Genomic DNA, 22054 nt, shown 5'->3' with positions numbered 1-22054 from the left:
AAATGGTCTCAGATAAGACCCAGGGGCTAGATTTTTCTGTCTCTCCAGCGAGCGGGTGCTCTGAACTTTGAGCAGGGCCAGAAGGGTCGGAGCTGGGGGCTTCGCTGGGTGCGACAGAAAGCTGTGCTGGCGGGTCTTGCTCCCCATCGGGGCTGTCATGCCGTAACCTCCGGGGTCCCGCTGCTGCAAGCCGGGCTCTCTCCTGGCCGCAGAGAGGGGTTTCGCCCAGGGCTGACTCCATCCTTCCCCAGCGCTGAAGGGAATAGCAGGCATGTAGGGGGAGAGGCAGTGTCCTCTGCTGAGCTATGAAATGCTCTGTCAGCGTCACCCCGGGAAAGTTTTTTTGAGTGTGTTCAGCTGTTTTTACGCATTTCCTCACAAGGATGCTGCTGTTACCAGTCCCTCAGTGTTTGAGTGGCGGTCAGCGCATTCCTCCTGATGGGAAGCGGGAAAGAGACCTGCCAGGATGCTCTGGGTACAGGACTTAAAATAAGCTCAGCTTTCAGGGGCTGATCATCTTTTTTACTTCTTACTGATGCTTCTCTGGCTGCCAGTTCTGTGTATTGGGTGTTCAGAGTGCTGTCCCACTGCAGGGCAGTGCTTGGAGCATGCCGGTGCCTCTCCCCCTCATATACAGTCAAGTCAGCCAGTTATTTTGGGGATCCCACAAATGGCTCTCATCACAGAAGACAGGTATTTGGGACCAGATTACAGAACTGTTTCAAGGAAGGACGGTTTCTGTAATTATCACAGAATCGCAAGGGTTGGAAGGGACCTCGGGAGACCATCTAGTCCAACCCCCCTGCTAAAGCAGGTTCTCCTAGAGCATGTTACACAGGACTTCATCCAGGCGGGCTTTGAATATCTCCAGAGAAGGAGACTCCACAACCCCCCTGGGCAGCCTGTTCCAGTGCTCCGTCACCCTCAGAGTAAAGAAGTTTTTCCTCATATTCAACTGAAACCTCTTATGTTTCAGTTTGTACCCATTGCCCCTTGTCCTGTCGCTGGGCACCATTGCAAAGAGTCTGGCTCCGTCCTCGTGACTTCCACCCCTAAGATGTTTGTATGTGTTGATGAGATCCCCTCTCAGTCTTTTCTTCTTCAGGCTGAACAAGCCCAACTCTCTCAGCCTTTCCTCGTAGGAGAAATGCTCCAGTCCCTTTATCATCCTAGTTGCTCTCCTCTGGACTCTTTCTAGGAGTTCCTCATCTTTCTCGAACTGGGGACCCCAGAACTGCACACAGTATTCCAGGTGGGGTCTCACCAGAGCAGAGTAGAGGGGGAGGATAACCTCCCTCAACCTGCTGGCCACGCTCCTCCTAATGCACCCCAGGATACCATCGGCCTTCTTGGCAACAAGGGCACACTGCTGTCTCATGGTCAGCTTGTCATCCACCAGGACTGCCAGGTCCCTCTCAGCAGAGCTGCTTCCCAGCAGGTCAGCCCCCAGCCTGTACTGGTGCATGGGGTTTGACCTCCCCAGGTGCAGCGCTCGGCACTTGCCCTTCTGCTCCAGGGGTAGTGGCTGGAAACTGAGCACTTCATAGAACCTCTCCTTTTCTCCCCCAAAAGGGAACGTCTTCTCTAAGCTTTCTTCAGTTTTATTTTGCTTATGTTTTATTTCTCTTACCTAAAATACATAAAAGCAGTAAGTGTTAAAAAGCTAAGCAAATTTGCTTGGATTAATACAATTTTATGCCAACATTGCACTGAAAATTCAAAGGAGCAAAGTGAGCTGAACTCAGCAAAACCCATAAAATGTGGGCAGCCAAAGCACCGTCTCCACAGTAAATGAAAGGAGATTTGCTTGCAGTGTGATCCATGGCTATTTTTTGTGTCGAGGGTGAGATTTCAAGCCTAGATCGTTCATTGCCAAGCCCAGTGGGGTTTAGAAGCTCTACTATGTGCTGGTGTGCCATATAGTTTATGTAGCACTGACATCTGGTGGCAAGAGCCAATATAAACTCCCAAGTTGCAGTCCAGCAAACAGGGCTGTAACAATCCACCCGCTCTTCTCATTCGTTGTGTTTTCATGCATTTTCCAGTAAATGCAGCATATTGGAAAAAATAAACAATCATAGAAGATTTGGGGCTTCTTAATGCTACCACAGGGTAAATATTAAGTAATAATTAAAAGCCGATGATAATAAAGAAAAGCCCAAGTAGCAGCTGTTAAGTGGTAATTAAAGTTGGGGGGGGAACAAAAATAAAGGCAAAGATGCAAATTCAAGGCATTATATTCCTTTCAGCTTTGTCATCTTTCCAAAGTAATTTTCAAGAAGAAAATGTTACGTGTGTCCTAATAAAATCATTAAACGCTCACCAATACAACTCTTGGAAATGCTGCAAGGGAGAATTCTCTTCTGCTCCCTCCCTCTTCTGGTTAGGGTTCAAAAATCTCAAGGGCTTCATCATCTTCCTCTCCTACCCTTGTTTTCCCCGCTCCTCTTTTCTGCCACATTGCCTCCAGTGAGTGTCTGGGGCTTTTGCAGCTGGCTGTCATCAGAGCACTCAGGTGATTCCAAAAGCAGTGCCGAACCCCTAAAGGGCTTAAAATCATGGGACAACACCCAAAAGACACTAAAACTTCCTGAGGGATTTTTAAACCAAATTTGCAGTGCTTTCTATTTGCGTGCCGGAGTTTGAGGTGTGAGGGCTTGCATTTTCAGAACTATATGTACAGTTCCGAGGGTTAAGAGTTTGTTTCCTGTACTTCTCTATTTTTGTCTCAGTAAAATCCAGTCCTGATGCACTCACCCAGTTCCACAAGGTGGGACCTCCAGAGGGTTGCCAGCTTCTGGGAGGGCCACAGGAGAGCTGCGGCTTGGTGGCACCCAGCACCTGGAGCTATGCAAGTCTCCATACAGCTGAGCCCCCTCCGTCTCTGTAACGCATGTTTCACCAGAACCTTGGATTCCAAGAGATGGTCATGTCGTGCGTGGCCCTCAACCAAAACGGTAGTGACTCTTAATAGCATCGCCCTTTTCTTGAGGGTATGCATTAAGATCTCTAGAGAAACTATTCACAGGGTAATGTTTCTTATTAGCAGTCTCAATAAGTGATAGCTTAAACTCTCTGTGAACTTGTTAGATTCTTATAAGGCAAAAAGCTATTTCCTGACAGGCAGAGCTTGTAATTCTTTGATATCTGCTAGGGGGCAACATCTGTTAAATAACATCATACTGCGCTGTGTGACTAACGCCAAGATCTGTAAGGGCGATACAGGGAGGAGAAAGTGTGTAATAATTACAGAATCTCTGTGCTTGTAGGAGGTAAATAATAAATAACACTGGGATTCAGAGAAGGTGAAAGAACAGCCGTGGACGGAGATCCTGATTGCGTTTAGATGAGATGATGCTGGCTTATAGCTTCACATAGACAAGTATTCATCTGGTAGATGCATGCACAGACAAGTGTTTAATTTCATCGCACAGAGTGCAAATGGACCGTGCAGGTAAGGCAAATTCTGCACAAACGTAGTTTCCGCACCACAGGCATTGCAGTGAACACTGCTGTATTGCTGCTGCTCGGCTAAGTCTGGTGACTGAATAGCTAAGCCCTTGCAGAAATTTAGTCTCTTTGCACTGGGTCTTGCAGTTGTTTGAAGGTGTAAAATCATTTGTTGTAAAAGGGTCTAATGATTAGGGTAGGACACCAGAAAACACCTGTTCTGTGCACGTCATTTCATGTTTATTGACTAAGTCACAGAGAGCACAAGGATTTGTACCCAGGTTTAACACAAGTATGGTCTGATGACAAACTCAAGATCAAAAAAAAAAAAAAAGACTGCAAGTCTCTCCACAATTCATCAACCTTATACACAGTAGGGTGCAATAAATGCATGTTAGGTAATGAACTTCATTTTCTGTCTTTATTAGCAGACCGTTATCTTATGCCAAGTGTATTAGCTTGTTCGTCAGCCTTCTCGCTTCCATCCACCCACCCTTCATTTTTTATGGCTTTTTTTTTCTGCTCTGTGTTTATCTGTTTTCTTTTTCTTTCTTTCTACCTTTATCTCTGCAAACTTTTGACTTTGAGACATCCTAATCTCTAACTTTTCTTTATACAAACCCATTGAACATTACCTAAACTGGCAATGATGCCTTTAAAAGAGAATGAACCAAAGTCTAAATATATTAAATGTCAGGGAGTATAGACATGTTAAATAAACTTAGGATTTATAAATTCTTTTATTTTTTCTATACTTGTAATGGAAAAAGTTTACATTGCTGCACATTGCAGATATGTTCTTTACGCCCCCAAATGTCTTAATTACATAATGTTATACATTTTAATTAACTGCAGAGATAAACTTACGAAATGAAGTCCAAATGTCAGTTTGTAGGTCCATCCCTCAATAATAATTGAATCAAGCAGGAGCTATCAAAAGGATCTTTCAGGACTAATGCCGTCTTCCTTTGTGGGAAAGACTTTGTTTAAGCTGAATAATACACAGCTTACTCTTATGTTTGGGTGATTGTAGCAGCTACAGTAGGTTGCATTCCCCTCCTACTCATGTTGAACTCCAGTGCATTTCACTGAGGAGAAACTCATGGATGAGAAATTTGTTTGAAGTCATTAGATAGCATTGCTTTTATAATACTTGATCGTTTATGAAATTTGAGAACACAGATTCACGTTTTTGTTCTAGGACATGCTCACATGCTGGCAGATGGTTAGTATACCCACCAGGAACATATATTTTATGAGCACTAAACTGGATTTGCAAGAAGGAAAGAAATTCACCATGGAAATAATTCAAGAGAGAAATGGTAGAAATAATTCAGTTTCTTTTATTAAAAAACATCTATCACTACCATATCCTTTTAAAACGAGTATTCAAGTGTGGGTGCATTTAGCAGAGCATGAATTTTATAAAAGGCAAAACAGGCACAGACATAAGCAAGTCAGTTCTTTTACTTACCCGAGTAGTCCAATTGAATTCTTTACAGGATACGGGCCCTGGGGAGTGTGATGAGTGATTTAATTAGTTTTAAACCATCATATTTAATCAAGCACTGTACATTTTTAAACTGCTAAATTCATTCCACTTCTAGGAAGGCTATTTCAGATCTTTTTATCATTAGTAGTTTATGAGACTTTGGAGCTCTAGATTTAGTGTGAAGCAAATCTCTTTAAATGACATCGCCATGCTCTAAAACTTAACTGATTATTCTCAAAGTCAAACCTTAGACTTAAACTCAGTTTATCAGAAGGAAGAGCCATTAGACATTTCTGAGCTAAAATTTTAATTGGGATATGGTTCATCTGCAAAGCAGCCAGAGTTCATGCCATTTGTACCTATGAAGAGAAGCTCTAAAAGGCATACATGATAGGACGGGGTGGGGGGAAGGAAATATACCCATAACAATTAATTTCATTTTGCTGAACAAATTTTTGAGTCAGACAACTGAAATGTTTGGTTTACGTTTTTGTGACTTCATTCACTGAGCAATTATCAAAGCGGAACAATGACATCTTAACCTCTTACAGTTATACTAAATCAGCTTTGATCAATTTAAAGGGAAGAAAAAAGAAGGATAAAGGCTTTTGCTACGTTGTGATTTTTTGATTAGATGCAAAGGAAAATACATAAATTACAGCTTTCTTGACCTTCTGCTTAGTGCTTGCAACCAAAGAAGCCCATTTGGCCCGTGTTCTTTGCTGTGTTAAGCAGGTTTGAGCTTTGCTGATGCTATAAAGCCAGTGGGGCAAAGTCTGATTCTTAACTGGACGCAGGGACTCTGCTAGAGGTTTTCCACTATGCACCCCACAAGAGGCTAAGAGGATCTGGAGCAGGTTCCGTGTCCGACATTAGATTGCAAGCATGGGGACAAGTAGCCCAGAGTTCCTGCAGACCTGCTAGCTTCCTTCGTTAGGTATGTGCCTGTTCTTCAGCCCTCCTGTGTGGCATCCCGTGCGGCAGCTCTGGAGTCCTGGAAATAACCTCTTTTTGAAATGATCCGGGCGCGTCATGCCACTTAGTGCCACTATAGTGCTGTTCACAGATTCAAGAAAATGCATTGGACGTTTGAGGTCAGTTTTGATATTCTCCTCAGAAACCGCGTGGTCAAGAATCATGCTTTTTTAACAAGCATGGAGTTAATCTTAAAAATAGCTTTATCCGTCCTTTTTCACAAGAGGTTTTTATAGTGTTTTCAGGAAAAGTCTTTTGGGGAAGCCTCTCCTTGCTAAACAAAGACTGCCATGAAGTTTTGAAGCATAAGTTCATGTGGCTTTAAAAAGTTTGGGTTTTTTCTTCATATTTATAACTTCTAAATATTAGAGAGTTTGCACTGTCTGTGAGGGAAAACAAGACACAACTGTTTTTCTTTACCTGACAGATGCCATCACCAAGCCTAAGTACTTTGGAATGAGAGCTGGTTATCAGCCTTCAGTCTTTATTAATTGCAGTGGTAATATTATAGTAAAACATAGGAGCTCTGGCAACCTCGAGCCTCTTTAAGTAGCCCTAGTGCAAGCACAGTCCTTGCCTTAAAAAGTTTACAATCTAAATAGACAAGATGGCCAAGGAGACAAAGGGAAGCGCTTGCTGAGGGGAAGGTAAAGCGACTTGCTCAAAGTCATCCAACTCATTTATAATAGAACTGGAGTGTACTTCTTGGTGCCCTCAGAACTAGGTGGAGGTTTTCTCGCCAGTGACAGATTTAAGGTTTGCTGTCTCGCAGTCCTTCTGTTCTAAGTCTCAGGATTCACAGGCAGTAAAATTTATAGTGATTGCTTCTGCCCCTGGAAGGACTTAAGGTAACAGATCTGAAAACTGGAGGAGTCTTAAATATGGGAAAGCTGTACTGGGTCAGTTTTAGGTGCTTCTAGAATTGTATCAGACAATTGTCTACCTAGCACATAAAATAGGATGAGTAATTTCTTCCCCCCTGCCCCCAAAACTCATAAGCCACTTTGGGTTTTCTGTATATGTGAAATATCCAGTACATGATGGTATGCCTGTGGGCTAAATGTTTACTGACTTTTGTTAAAAGAAATAAAAAGTTCATGACTTCATGATAAAATAGCAAAATGGTTTCTTTTTTTTCTACCTGCAAATGCTGATTCATCAGAATTACAATGTTCTTTGGAAAGAATTCAAAACAGACAAGATTTCCAGCAAAAGTTTGCTTGCTATCTCTCAGCTTTCCTTTGCCTGGTTTCTTGGCATCCTGTGGTCTGCCTTTTAAAGGAGCTGCGAGCGCAGAGCGCTGGCAGTGCTGGCTCCCCAGCTCCCAGGCAGGCATCTCCTCTGCTGGAACCACTTGCTCAGGCAGGGGCTTATCCTCTCGGCTTAGGGATGAAGAGCACGCAGGAGAGGAGTGGACCTCCTGGCCTGCCTGACAAGGGGAAAAGTGTCACTTGCCTATGAACCTGTCCCTAGAAAAGGAGATACAGATGTACGCAGCAAAATTCTGGCCCATGATCCTTTTTTGTCTGAGTTGCCTGCATTCATTGATGCAGAACATTTTTAATGCTTCTTTTTTTGTGGAGAATTGGGCTTTGGGAGAATGAAATACTAGTTGTTGGTTTTTATTTTTTTTTTCATGGCACAACAAAAGCATACATAAGAAACCTCTGCAAATTGAAATTAGCTTTTTCCTCCCCTCCCCCCACCCCAGGGCTCTGCTCAGTAATATATTTACACGTTAGAAAGAGGAAGAGATGATACTCTAATGTTCTTCACTCAGATGCAATTCTGACAAGTGTTGGCTGGGGGGAAGACTTTCACTGTGAAAGATGCTCAGCGCTGGGAAGGTCTGGGATTTGCTGTCAACCACAGAACAATGCAGACTTCCAAAGAACCCCAAGTCTCCAGGGTAAGGCCCAGATGTTTCACGCTAGCTGTGGAAGAAGGCTTTCCTGAAATACAGGCACTGTGGAGCATGGCTATAAAGCGTTATGTCCTAATGAGCCTGTCTGAAGTCCTGACCAAAAGACTACAAAGGCTTGCTGAGACCAAGGCTACAGCTTGCAGTGCTGCAGAGATTTCAAGATAAAAGGAATCAGGTTTTTGCTGCTGTGAGCTCTCCATTCCCTGCTACAGAGGTACTTCAACATCCCTTCTTTCTTAACTGGACAATCTACCCTCTGCCTCTTTATGATCTTTTTTATGTGGTTTTCTTTGTAGTCTCTTAATTTTATTTCTCTCTGAGTGAAAAGGTAGAAGCAATTTTTTTTCTTTATATGTTTTTCCTCCCCCAGGTACTGTGGTATGATAATTTTCTATTTCTCAGTTTTGGCAAACGCCTTGGAATATGCATCGATTCTGCTGTAAAAAAAAAAAAAAAAACCAAACCAGTTTTATTAGTAACAAAGTGATCTTCTGGCAATGAGATTAATGCAGCAATTCATAAGGCTGAACTTTTGTGGTGAGGGAAGGGAGGTGACTCTTTGGGTTGGCATGGCTGCAGAAGCAACCTCATCCAGTACAGAGCTCCAGGTCCCCTGTAGTGAATGTATAGAAGATGGAGGTTAGGACCAAGGGGCATAAACTGATTCATGTTTTGCCAAAAGCACAAATAGCCCACCCCTTTTCTTTGGCTTTCCAGTGTTCTTGAGGGGCTTCTCTTAAAGGTTTTGAGACTCCATTTTTCCTGTTGTGGCTGGATGTGTGGAATGTGTGTCAATGTTTCGAGGCAAGATCCTTCTGTAAGAGAAGGCCTCAAAGGCCGAAGTCCTTATCTTCATGGTCAGAGATGTTACTGGTTTTAAAACAGGAATTCTGCACAGCTCATATTCTTGTTTTGTTTGCTTTGTCTGGTTGGTTGGTGTGCTTTGAAATCCCTCTTGCCCTTAATAATTGTGGCTTTTTTCTTTGGTCACAGACTGGGATTTAACCTCAGAGAGTTGATGCACAAGGAACTCTGACCTGTTCTGTAGCAGTTACTGGTACAGCACACAGTTCTGCATGGTGTGAAAACCCCATTCAGAGTAGGATCAAATCCTATGGAGGTTCCTACAGGGACATTCCTACAGCATCTTCTTGCACCTCCTCTGGGGGTGTGACCTTTTTTCATTGACAGTTTGGGAATTGTTCATATGTATTGTCATTGATTTGTGGCATATTAGGCATCAGCTCTGCAGCTGAATTTAGCTGAGTGGCTTTTTTTGTGTGAGTTCAATTTAGGTTTGGATTTTTTGTTTGATTTCTTTGAATAAATGTAAGAAACCAAAAACTTTGTGCTACAAATATGAGAACGCTGCTCTTTTTTTTTTTTTTTTTTTTTTTGAGTGGGAAGATTATTTCTTTAAATTTGCAATTAGAGAAGAAAAAAGGGTGCTAATTGCTAGGATACAGAAGACCAGATGGTCTCACTGCATCGCAAAGGTAGCTTTATGGACAAACTGGTGAAGTCTGATTATTTGTCAAGTTAGTCAGCTTTGACCTTTTCCCAAGTGTTGTGCTCATCATGAGGGTCATCCGTGATGTCATGAGCACAGGCCCACTCATGCCAGAGCAGTAAATGCTCTTTGACAGTGTTTCAACAGAGTCACAGCAGTAGGCCGTGGATTGTGCTCTGATTGTACATAGCAGATAAGGGAAGTTCGGTGGCTTTCATTACCTGAACAAGGGTGCATGCAACTTAAGAGTGTGGCTGCACATCTCAAAGGGCTGCAGACCAAAGGAGAATGTGTTAGAGCAGGACAAAAGAGGAACCTCATCTCCCATTAGCTCTGTGGAATTCCCAAAACCAGTACTCCTCCATGTCCTCAAGGTTGTCCACATATACAAGGGAGGAAGACATCTCTTTCTAAAGTTGATACCTCCAGCATGGACTGCGTCATCCACATTGCATTAATCTTTAAGTGAGCTTTTGGTATTGTGTCAGGGTTTTGTAGTTACTTGGAGAAAATTTGTGTGGATTCTTTTGAATGTTACTCTTGAAGCGTGCAAATTTTTTTCATTAACTCTGTGCAAGTACTGCAGTCTGTGCTCTCTCAAACGTTAAATAACAGTATAAAAGCATTTTCTGAAAAGTTAGAAAGCAGATGTATTAAAAATGCTGTAGTAGGAATTCAGTTTGGATCTCGGTTCTATAACACCAAAAGTTTCATTTTCTCCTCAGTACTGGCAGTTGCTGGCTCAGCCTCTTCCACCTGTTGGCTCAAGGATTACTTTTTTTTTCCCCACATTTTTTCCATCTTTTCCACAACCATGGCACATAGGTGAACAGGTTTCTTGAATGATTATTAGTTTTGATGTCCTTACAGTAATTCAAGGAAGTCTTAATATTTTCCTACTTTTTTCTTCTTTGTTCATATGGTAAATTATTGTAAGTGGCAGTGTGAGTATTCATTTCATAGATGAGTCTTTCAGATGGCCCTTTGGGTGTTATGATGAAAAATGTCTGCTTGATGTTACACTGAATATAGCGGAGATTACTTACGAGCATTTTATTGTGTTTTCTTAGGCACGATCCCTACAGTTTGAGAGGCATAAACTGAAAGTAGTAAGTGTACTAGGAGGTAGATTTTTGCTTGAAATGATTGAAGCCAGCTGAGCCAGACAGCAGAGGAGCCTGAAGGCTTGTTGCAAACCCCACCTACATCCCTTCTCCTTCTGCATATGGATTCATGCTTGGGATCAGACCCAGGCTCCCCTAGAAGGAAGAAAAAACCACAGTTGCACAAATATTTCTAGCCAACACTCTGGATAACCCTGGGTACTTCCCTTGCTTTAGAAGCTGAGAGTGGTTGGAGCGAGGCATCTTCTGCGCAGGTCTTCTGACACTAAATCTTCTTAAACGGGGAGGGGTTGGGGTGGTGGTCAGAAAAGATAATTCCTGTGGTCTCTTTCAGTCCTTAAAAAATAAAAGAATAGTAATTTCTAAGGCATTTTGCTGCTGCACTCACCTGATTCCAGCTGTGAAACACTGACCCTCTCAGTGCTCACAGCTCCTTGTCAGGTCTCTCAGGCCCCAAGTTGCAAACACTTAATTCTCCCCAAGGGTCCGAGGTATATGCAGGCACTGAATATTAAGGGTTTGCCTGAATGTCATACTGAGCACGTAACTTAAAACCTGGATTTGGAGACTTATTTGTCTCTGCAGCTTCCTGAGTCTTCAGGAATGAGCTCTTTCTCTAACACATAAGGCTGTGTGCTTCACGGGCACGTGTTTTGTGCAGCTCTTCTCTCTGATCTTGCCTGGTATAGAAGTTGCCTTATTTGACTTCAGGGGAGCTGTATTAGGCAAAACATGGGCCCTGCATGATATTTTCTCTACTCTGTGTTGGCCATTTCATTTCCCATTCTCGCCTGTTCCCAGAACTTTGCCTTCTGAAGTAGACCATTTTCACCCATGTGGCATTGCCGCCATCCAAAAGAGTGAGCAGCTCTCTTCAGCTGCTTCATTTTACCCTTGATCCCATTTAAAACATCCCTTGTTTAACATGCAGCAAGTTATAAAAATACACATATCTTGAAAGGATGTGAGAGACGGCTGTTTGTGAAAGCCACCAGTGCTGGCATTTGACCCCTGCATCCACCTCCACGTCAAAGCCAGATAACAGCCTTGCCGTGGTAATCCTGCTTTGCCATCCTCTCTCTCACTCACTCGCTACCTTGACAGCCCAAAATTCAGTGGAACTACTTGGAAGCTAAGCTGAGAGAATTTAACCCAGGTTTTTGCACAGGCAGTTCCAGACCTTCAATGAGACAAGAACAAATTAGTCTGGTCTATATTTAGTCACTGTTAGGGTAATGTGGATTTTCTTGAACTTCCTCTCATTATAAAGAGCTTTAGGTAAGCATCCCAGAGCTTTCTAAGAAATGTATTCAGTAAAGACACCATGGAAGTCAGTAGATCTACAAAGGGTTACATTTGGCTCCCAGGCGCTGGCTAGAATTCCTAGCTGAGGTATGGAGATAGTAACAGAATAATGAATTCTCCCTGTGGCTTGAACTGCTTTTCTACCACTGCTTTTAGATTTGACCTTGAAGCCAAGTCTCATCACGTTTGCTTCTTCCTCCTGTTCTTTTCGAATGCCACTTGCTCGGCCCTTGCTAGTCTGCAGCCTGTCTTTCTATAGCAGTCGACAGAGCTATTGGTCACATTTGATGCCGCTCTCTCAAAGGATACTGAGGACCAGCAATTTTCATTCTCCTGCTTTTGTTGTGCCTCTAGCTACAGCATCCAGATTGATTGGATGGGGGAAACTCATACATTGTCAAGCCAAGCAATTCTGCCTGTACCTTTGCCCTACTATAGCTGCCTGAGTATTAAAAATGATGTCATGCGCATTTATGGTTGAACTGTGTCCTTATTCCTCACATAGACGCATAGTAATTTCTCTTCTCCCAGAATCATGTGGGCCTTCGATAGAGAGCGAGCTACTGCCCTCCTCATAGCAAAGGATTTGGACCAAGCTTCCCTTTTTAAGAACTGGTGGAATATGCAATAATTAAAGTAACTATTCTGAAAATAAGACTGCTTGCGTAGCGTGTGTGCGCTATACAGAATTTATGCTTCAAGTGATCTGATGCGGAATGGCATCCAATTGCCTTCTCTACAGTACCATGACTCTGAGTGGGTAGCCAAAACCTTGTATGGTACAAGACTGGAAAGCTTTATTTGCATTTATTTATACTATCCATAGCGTGAAGGTTGTTGCTAAGTGAGTTGTCCTAAGGTACGGCCTGACAGCCAGGTGGGAACGGGGCTGCAGTGTAGTAGGTGCTGCACAAAGAACCAGCGAGAAGGGAACACCACCAAAACCCGTTCCAGTCACTAGACCAGTAACAGGACTTCCATACACACTTTAAGTGATGGGTTATTCATTAAGAATGATTTAAGATGTGGGTCTGGAAACATGTTAGTTGTTTTTTAGCTTTAGCTTTCCCTATGGCTTTGGCCAAATAATTTTACTATCCTGCTTCAGTCTGCCTATCTGTAAAAGGAGAATTGGTAATGTCTGAATTTCAAAAGAGTGTTGTAAGGATGACTTGGTTACTCTTTCTGCTGAATGTTTTGGAAGATGAAAGAAGCTGTATAATCATAACATCTTAGAATAGTTTGGGTTGGAAGGGACTTTTAGAGGTCATCTAGTCCAACCTCCCTGCAATGAGCAGGGACATTTCAATGAGATCAGGTTGCTCAGAGCAACTGACCTTCAGTGTTACCAGGGATGGGGCACCTACCACCTCTCCGGACAACCCGTTCCAGTGTTTCACCATCCTCATCGTAAAAAGTTTCTTCTTTATATCGAGTCTGAATCTACCCCCTTTTAGTTTAAAACCATTAGCCCTTGTCCTATCGCAGTGGGCCATGCGAAGAAGTCTGTCCCTGTCTTTCTTATAGGCCCCCTTTAAGCACTGAAAGGCCGCAATCAGGTCTCCCCGCAGCCTTCCCTTCTCCAGGCTGAACAAGCCCAACTCCCTCAGCCTGTCCTCATAGGAGAGGTGCTCCAGCCCTTGGATCATTTTTGTGGCCTCCTCTGGACCCACTCCAACACTTCCATGTCCTTCTTGTGCTGAGGGCTCCAGAGCGGGACACAGTACTCCAGGTGGGTTCTCACCAGAGCGGAGCAGAGGGGCAGAATCACCTCCCTCAACCTGCTGGCCACGCTTCTTTTGATGCAGCCCAGAGTACGGTTGGCCTTCTGGGCTTCCAGTGCACATTGCTGACTGATGTCCAGCTTTTCATCCATCAGTACCCCCAGGTCCTTCTCCACAGGGCTGCTCTCAATCGCAATAAGTATTACTGTTCTTTCCAAAGCAATTTTTTTTGATTAATTTTTTTCCGCGATACAGCATTTTTATGCTACAAATACTTTTACTATGGACTCTTTTTTTTTTTTTTTTTTATAATCCATGCATTTAAGTTGCCTCTGTGAAACAGTACATAATATGAACTTTATTAGTAAATTACTCAAAGTGTTACAGACAAAAGACTGATTTCAGAAACTCCCTCACTATCTTATAGTCCCCTGAAATGCCTCATTACTTAGCGATACTTAATCAAATTTAATCTGCAGTAAATCTCTCTGTGTCATTAAAATTCTGCTAGGCATTACTTTCACATTAATTCTAGGGAGTTTGAAGTAGACAAGGCTTTGGATTTATTTTTTTTAAATGTGTTATTCTGAGGAAAGGAAAAATAATTCAGTGGGCTTGCTGAGATACAGCATTAAAAATAAGTTTGTCTAGCAAAACTAGGATATAAAGTATTGCTGTCTCTGTTTCACATGGAAGTTCTGCTTGACACTAGTTTTTTTTTTTTTGCCCATTTTCCACTTCGAGCTGCCTTAAAGTTTTTTTACAGTTTTGGTGAAACGGGTTTTATTTTTTCATCTCTACCATGCAGAAACAAAAGACAGTTGGTTCAGACACACTGTACTTAGTTCAGTGAACCTGGTGGAGCTGCACCAAGGATGATGGCTGCCCAAAACGTTCAGCCTTTCTGCGTGGAGCACAGTGCGCGACTTCTCCATGCTGCGGTGTCTCGTGGAACCCCAGCTCCCCGAGTCATGTGAACATGCCAGAAACACAGCTGTTTGAGGTTTATTTCTAAAGCAAAAAAAAAAAAAAAAAAAAAAAAAAAAATAGAGCAACCACACACAGTGAATCAAAGTGCAGTCACGCAGAATGCTCTTCTATATTTGTTACTGTTTTTAAAATATTAAGATTTAAGATCTGGGGTGGTTTTTTTTAGACCACACATGGTGAAACTGGCACGAGGAAGCATCTGACTCTTCAGTAAATGTTGATCCCCTTAATGAGAGTACGCCTTGCATTTCTGTGCAGTTGTTATAAGCAACTAACCTGGGTCACAAGGTAGGTAAGGCTGGAGACTGAAAAGTTGGGTTGAGGGGAGAACTTCTCATCTGTGAGGACCTGCTGTCCCCTACTGGAGCAGACAAGCACAGGCCTCTCAAGATGAAACTGGGCAATGCCGTGTGTCAGGACGCCAAAGATGTTAATGAGATGACTGTCAGGGGTTGCTTTCCTAACTGCTCAGAAGGTACCCAGTAGCACTAATCCAGTTGACTTGCTGATTCTTGTTTGGCTAATGATTTACAGGGGGCAACCATGGTACATGCTGCTGTCTTTTTCACAGGACAGGTAATAGATTTTGGATTCAGATCCCCATTGTATGGACTTCAGTCTGGTTTTAAGGTCCCCTTTTTCTCTTTGTTGTAAAGGTTTCTCTGCCAAAGTGAGATACAAAGTTAAAAAGCGTTGTGTGTTCCTTTCAGAGGTCGATAGTTTTGGGACAGTAAAATCACAGAAACCAGTATATTCTGTCAGCTTTCTGCTTTAAGCCTTTTCATACATGCCAGTTTGCATTTGCATTAGACTCCCAACACCAAATCCATCCCATGACTGAGCTGACCACTGAGTTTGGGAACTCCCACACCCAAATTTCCAGCAACCCAAGTGGATTTTTTTCTTTTTTTTTTTTTTTTAGCAGCAAGTTTTTTTCCATTTTTATTGTGAATGTTAATTTCCTGTAGGTTTCCCTGTGTGTGCTTTGCGGGGGGCACGGAGGAGGGTAAGTGGAATGGGTAAGAAAAGGGCAGTTTCCTGGAAAGACCAGAGTGTCAGGCTGGTGTCATACCCAAAGTGGAAAGGTTTTTGGAGAGGAAGAAGGTGCAAGGAATCCCAAGAGACAGCCAGGCCCCAGGTTCAAGCGCTGTCTGCTGGGAGATCAGCCCACATTTGTATGACTGACCACAAACATCACCAGCTCAGAATGAGCAAAAAAGGTCATGTAAATGGCGGGGCCAGGTATGCACCTTTCCCTCCGGGAGCTCCTCATTTTCATCCACTCATTTTCCAGAGCACTGACTTCGGTGGGCACAGCCATCAGCCGCCCCTCAGCTCCCTCCTCAGCAGAGGATGGCAGTCCATATTGATCAGGGGGCACGTCAGAAAGGTTGGAAGATTTGTATTTGAAAGTGCTAGGGGCTGGAGCAGATCAGAAGGAAAGTTTCGGAGGGACAGGCGTGGTGGACCAGAGGAGGGGCAAGGTGCTGAGGAGCCGTCCATTCCCACTGTGGGTCTGTGCACCTCCATTAGCTCCTCCTTCAGCAGGCTTCTGTTCTTTGGCTGGCACTCAGATGCATTTTGGCAGCATCAGTAACACCCCTGACCATAAGGAGAATTATAAGCAAGAGCTGTGTTATGTGGGGACTCGAGCGCAGAGCCGAGGCTGCTGGTAGCAGCCTTGCTGTGGGGAATGGGGAAGGGACGTCCTGGGAAAAGAGAATCAACAGTTACATGAAGTAATCTGTAAAATCAGTGAAGCAGTAAAAATGAAACTGGCTACCTCATTACGCAACTTAACTAGAAAGAAAACAATTAATAAGCAAAATTGTGATCAGAGGAGAAATACCACAAGCAATTTGTTGAAGAAGTAGAAAGCCAGCAGCAGTCCATCAACTGAAACAAACAAAGCACTGCGTGGTCCTGGGGGGTGAGGAGAACCTAAGGAGTACACCTTAACCACATGTGTCCAGGGGGGGCGTGACAACATCCACCAGAGCTGGAGATCTTTTTTTGGGGGCTCACATCCTACCACCACGCCTGGCCGTGCTGATGGGACGGCCAACCCATAGCTGCAGGAGTCTGTCATTACAGTCAGAGGTGCTGCAGCAATGAAGCCAAATGCTCCTTAAGTTTGGGCAGGGAGGAGGAAGAAATGGCATGGGCTAGCTTTTAAATCAGACACCGACTCCACGGTTGGTCCCACCATGACAAAGGCCAAGAAGTCTCTGTTCTGTGCTTGCATTTATAAATGGCTCTATGCTAATTTTATTGTGGTCTGCGCAATAAAGACTTTCCAGGGCATTATGATGGAGCTGGTCTAACCCAAAATCTCAGATCCAAATATTTTTATCAGATCACTTTAGACTTTATGAAACCCTGAAATGTTCTCCTGGTTATGAACAACTTTGAACCTTGGAGAAGGCTTGTATGGGACTTTAGTTTGAATGTAAAAGTTTCAACTTTTTTTATACTATTGAAACTTCTGCCCCCCCAAATGTGATAAACTCACATTCATATATATCCTCTTCTCCCCAGCAGCCGTTCCCTTATTGAGGACGTGTTGCGGCCTCTTTGCCTGCTTATTTTCCACTTCATGTATTAATGGGTTCCTTTCTAACTTAGGTGAGGTTTACACTATGATGTAACTCGGGAGTTTTTCTGTGACAGCAAGCCCTGGGTGAGTGCTGACTGGCAGAGTTACAAGCTGCTAACTGCACAAAGATTGTGGTGTCTTGTCATCATTTGGTTTTATTTATCTCCCACCACCACCTCACACCTCCCCCCCCCTCCGTGATTTCCAGATCAAACCCCTGAAGAGCCTTAGCAGGGTTTGAATCCTCTAATTGTGCTGCTGCAGCCATGTGACTGCCTGGCTGAGTAATTCCCTGCAGAAGGAGACAAACTGCATGTTAAAAAGCAGAACAAATTGCGTTTAAACCGGGAAGGAGCGGCAGTAGCATACGATACCCGTGCCACTTTGCCCAAGATCATCTACTACTGCCGCAGCCACGTGGAGGCTTGATTTATGGTAGCAAGCTTAATGATCTGAGGGGAAGAGCATGGGTGGGGAGGGAAGGCTAGCTGGACCTTTAACTTCTTTTCTTTCCCCTTTGACATCCCTCTGCCTCCGAAACCGGTTTCATCTATCATTTATCAGAACGAATGGTTCCTCAGAGGTCTCAGTGGGGAGGTAGGAATCCCTGCCTCCTGGAGGTAAGGAACAGTTGCCTTCCCCAGCGCCGGGGAGCCTAAATCAGTTGATGCTGTTCTGCAGTGGTGTAAGACAGAAGGAGAAAGGGAGAGCAGCTGGCATAAACATGCAGGGATCTGCTAAAGACCTTCTTCATTTATAGGTAATGTATGGGAGGGGGGGAAAGAGCAGATAAACCCCGATTGTTCCCATTTTACAAAAAGCCTCGCGCTTGTTTGCAGGACGGTTAATTGCATTGATTGTTCTGACCTCTGTATCTCCCTTTCATACCGGAGCTGGTCACTGAATTGCAACTTGTTTTTCGGCTTGGCTGGCGGTGGAGGAGAAGGGGCTGTCTGGCACGGCAAGGCTGGATGGGTGTGTGTCGAGCGTGTGCGTTTTCAGAGCCCAACACTTAGGAAGGCTGGTGCTCAGTTGCCGAAAGCACAGCTGTTGCAGAGTGAGGGAGAGAGCCTGGCAGCAGCCTTGTAATCTCTTACCAGGTAGGCAAATGCGCAAACCACATGCTTATTCCTGCCTAATTTTATTTCTCAAAGTGGCGGTATTATTAGCAGGTAGCATTTGGGTTCACAAAGTCCTCTTTCCCGCAGTCAGACAGGGTTGATGAGACCAGCTGGGTGTGTTTGCCCAGAAGCCGGTGTGTATGAATGAGGAGATCAATAGCTGTGCTAAAAATCACTGAGCCATCTGGGATTTACAGATAGAGGATTGACTTGCAAATCCCACTGAAACTGAGATCTGCAGTAACTGCTGAATAACAGCACATGCGAAGGAGAGGTGGCATAGAAAGTTATCTAGAAGACCTGAAATGGCCTAGTGGCACTTTTCTCAGCCCTCGGTTGCAAAGAAGCTTAGGAGAGGGTGAGAAAATGCTGAGGTAGGGGGAAATTATGTTCTGCTGCTGATTTATTTTTTTTTTAACCCTGTTGTTGACATGTGATTTTGAACATACTGCAAGATGATAGAAAATGCAGCTGTATTTTACCAGTACCTGGTGATTACCATAAGCCAATCTCTTTACATCTGCATGCAATCTGGGCAAGCCCATACCAGCGGGGAGAGGAGAAAAGGCTTGTTCAGAAAGGCGGCAGAGGATGCGCTTGGAAATGAAATTTAGATTTTGAGTCAGTTTTATGCTTATTTTGTGCTCTGTGATTATGCAGAACTACAGCAGCTGGCAGGCTGTAGAGAGGATCTAGGGATGAACCCAGATCTGAGACTGGAAAGAAAAAAAAGTGCCAAAATGGTCCTCTACTGTAGGTGAAGAAGGCAGTGCATTTGTTAACAGCCTGGTCATCTCTGTAGCACCTTTCAGTATGGTTTTTAAGCATGGAATTAGTCTGCCGTTCTTTCTCAGTGATAAGCATTGATATTTGCCTGGTTTACTTCACATGAAGAAACTGAGGTATGGGAAAGTGTCCTGTGGGTTTCTGGTCAAGCAGTAGTAAAACATGGCCAGGAGTGGGGAGAGGCTGGTTGCTGGTATAGGATGCTGTGATTATAGACCTGCATAGCAGTCAGGTAAATAGATACGTATTCATGGTATGGAGCAAAACGGGTATTCTGCTCTATGTGCTTCTCTGCTGTCTTTTATCATGGACAAAACCAGATGCTGAAACAACCATCCATAACCACGCTAGACATCCACGTAGGAAAATAGTAATGTTTCAAGCCTAGAAAGACTAAACAACTTGGTCAGTGTCAAAGAAGAAGTTTGGAAAAGAACTGGAAATGCAAACCAAATACCCCAGTGTTTTATCCACTATAACCTGTTCCAGTAAAGCAAAATTACGGTTTTTCTCTTTTAATAGTTTCTTTTTTTCCTGGCAGGGCATGGCCTGACCTTTTGTTAGCTTGGATAGTTGCACTGTCTGTCCATGCTATTCTAGCCTCTAGTTTTAAGAGGTGGTTCTAGTATTTATTTTACAGAGTTGCTGTGTGTGAACCTACAACAGAGAGAAGATTTTGGTGGTGAGTGATGTCATCTCAGAAGTACATATCAGCTAGTTTGTAAATAGACGTGGGAATACGAAATAAAATCTGGTACATGATTGTTAGTCCTGCCTAATGCTGGTATGGCTAACTGTGCTGTGTGTTTGGAGGTTTGTCAGTGTTACCAATATTTGCCAAATCTTTTCCCCGAATTTCTTTCTCAGTGGAGATATTCACAATCAAAAGGCTTCAGGTAAAACTTTGGTAAGTGGAAGGCATCCTTCCTAACTGCAGTTGTCGCTGCATCGCGCAACAGATGTACCGCTGACGTGACCCAACGCTGCCGCCCTTGCTGACGTGTCAGCAGAGCTGCGCTTACTGCACTGACTGGTGTTCGTAAGAAGCAGGGCTGGGCCTCTGCAAAGCTCATCTCCTTTATTGAGGCTGCAGCCCTGCTGCTTCTGCTCCCCAAATATTAGACCATAGAGAGCTGAAACTGAGAAGCAGTTGGTCTTGACTTTTGTTTTGTTGTCTTGGGGTACAGCTACTGGAGAACATCTCTTCTCCTGTAACCTGGACCACTGAATGGCATCACTCTGCAGGGCAGTCTCCCTGGGTAGACGCTTAAGGTTATATTCATCACTTGTGTAATGTTCAGTGAAATCACAGGGGCCATCTGTGTAGTCAAATATGCTCAAAGCTATCAAGGAGGCTCAGTAGGTAATCCTATAGGTAGCTAACAGCACATGACTGCAATATCTTTCAAAGATATTGAAGAATAAAAAAATCCAAGTATTTGACTGTTGCTTTACAAAATCTTTTTGCATGCTCCCCGCTCACAGGACATCAGGAGTTGAATGATCTGAGACTTCTTTCAGGATAGTCATGCTTATGCCCATGTGTTACCTCCACTGAGGGCAGTAAGACTTAGGAGTAGGTAGCTAGAAAAGCACAGACCTGTTGATTTTTATAAGGGGTAGTTAATCTAACTAAAGATTAGACAGTTAACCTCTGAAAGAACCATCATGCTTTATTGGATATATGATTTGGAAATGAGAACTTTTCCAAGGAAACTGGATGTGATATGTGACAAAGGCAGAGAATGGTCCAACGCAATCTTTCACATACTGATTAGAATGATTTTGGCGCAACAGAGAAGCTAGGATCTGATAAATCAGATTGAGAAACAAACTGGAATTTACTCATTTGCTTCCTTGATCTTCAAGCAATAGGCTGCGATAGGTGTGCGAGGAAAGTCCAGATTCCTCAAACTTTCTAATCCTACCGCTATCAGATAGTGAAACAGAGAGTGTCTTCAGTATTTTTAACAGCCTATCAAGTTGGTAAAGGAGCAAATGTGCCTGTTAGAAAGTCTGTGGTTTAGTTTTAACCTGGGAGGATAAAAAAAACCACCCGAACAAACAAAAAAAACACCCAGAAAAATCTGTGCAGGGTTGTGTTTATGAAGTAGAATGAGGGGTTGCGGGATCCCCTTACAGGTGAAACGCAGAGCAAACTGTAGCGGTAGCTGTGGCTCTGACCAGCATTGCAGTACGTCTGCCTCTGAGTAATTCTTGTTTCACCCAGTCTGGGTCTGACAGAGCTATGTAAAATGTCTGCAAGAAATGGCAAAATGTATCTGGTTTTCAGGTGCTCTTAATAAGTTGTCAGATCTCCATAGATTCACAATGTTGTTGACAATTTAAAGAGAATGCTAATTACTTTTTTGAGTGTGGCTGTAGTAAAAAACCCCTCTGTTTGCAGGAAGAGAGAATTTTTTGAGACAAGCGTTGTTTAATAGTTGTTTCCCCTCCTTCATGACAGATGCAAAGAGCAAGAAAGATGAGTGGAAGCCCACACTATGGAATAAATAATGTTCTTCCTTGAAAATAATTTTTGTCAGGCTTTGACTTGTTTCAGAACAGTGAAATAGGAAAAAAAAAGTCCCATGTGATTGCCCAGGCTTCACTCAGTACCAAAACATTACGGAGCATTACTGTCAATTTTCCATGCTGTTTTTTTTTTCCCAAGTCTAGTTTTTTAGGGATCTTCAATTTGAGTTAGGCAACTTTTCCCAAAATTATTTTCCCACATACCAAAATTCAGTTTTGAGTAATCCAAGACTACTTGGCATCACAGAATGATTTAGGTCAGAAGGGACTTCAGGATGTCAGGTCGCTTGGTTTAATGTTAAATGGTGCTCCATTTGGTAGCAGTTCGGGGTAAAAGTAGTCAAGACTTAACTCTTTGAAAAATTTAGATGTGAGTCTTTAAAGCTGTAGAAGAGATTTAGGAGATTCCCTGTGAAGAGGGACTTTATGCAAAAGCTATGGGAAATTTTTTTCCTTTTTTTTTTTTTTGAACTTATACATGGGAAGCTTGGTTTTGCGAAGCACTGCAAGGCCAGGCATTCC

The 22054-nt window shown here is 43.4% G+C and overlaps 1 protein-coding gene and 1 long non-coding RNA gene across 2 annotated transcripts in view; one reads left to right on the top strand and one right to left on the bottom strand.

Annotated features, from left to right (window-relative positions):
- PHACTR1 (phosphatase and actin regulator 1) overlaps positions 1 to 22054 on the top strand; it is a 313243-nt gene that overhangs the window by 118210 nt on the left and 172979 nt on the right. The window lies entirely within an intron of this gene.
- The window catches only part of LOC118452199, a 22276-nt gene continuing 1635 nt past the window's right edge, over positions 1414 to 22054 (bottom strand). The window contains exons 2-3 of the long non-coding RNA XR_004841882.1: positions 16902 to 16908; positions 1414 to 1507 (exon numbers count right to left, since the gene is read on the bottom strand). This is a non-coding gene — a long non-coding RNA (uncharacterized LOC118452199). The remainder of the gene's footprint in view (positions 1508 to 16901; positions 16909 to 22054) is intronic.

The sequence above is a fragment of the Egretta garzetta genome, unplaced genomic scaffold (genome assembly GCF_000687185.1).
Source record: "Egretta garzetta isolate BGI_Z169 unplaced genomic scaffold, ASM68718v1 scaffold14, whole genome shotgun sequence".
Classification (NCBI taxonomy): domain Eukaryota; kingdom Metazoa; phylum Chordata; class Aves; order Pelecaniformes; family Ardeidae; genus Egretta; species Egretta garzetta.
The sequence above is the reverse complement of the archived record's forward strand: the minus strand, read 5'-3'. Positions and strand labels throughout refer to the sequence as shown.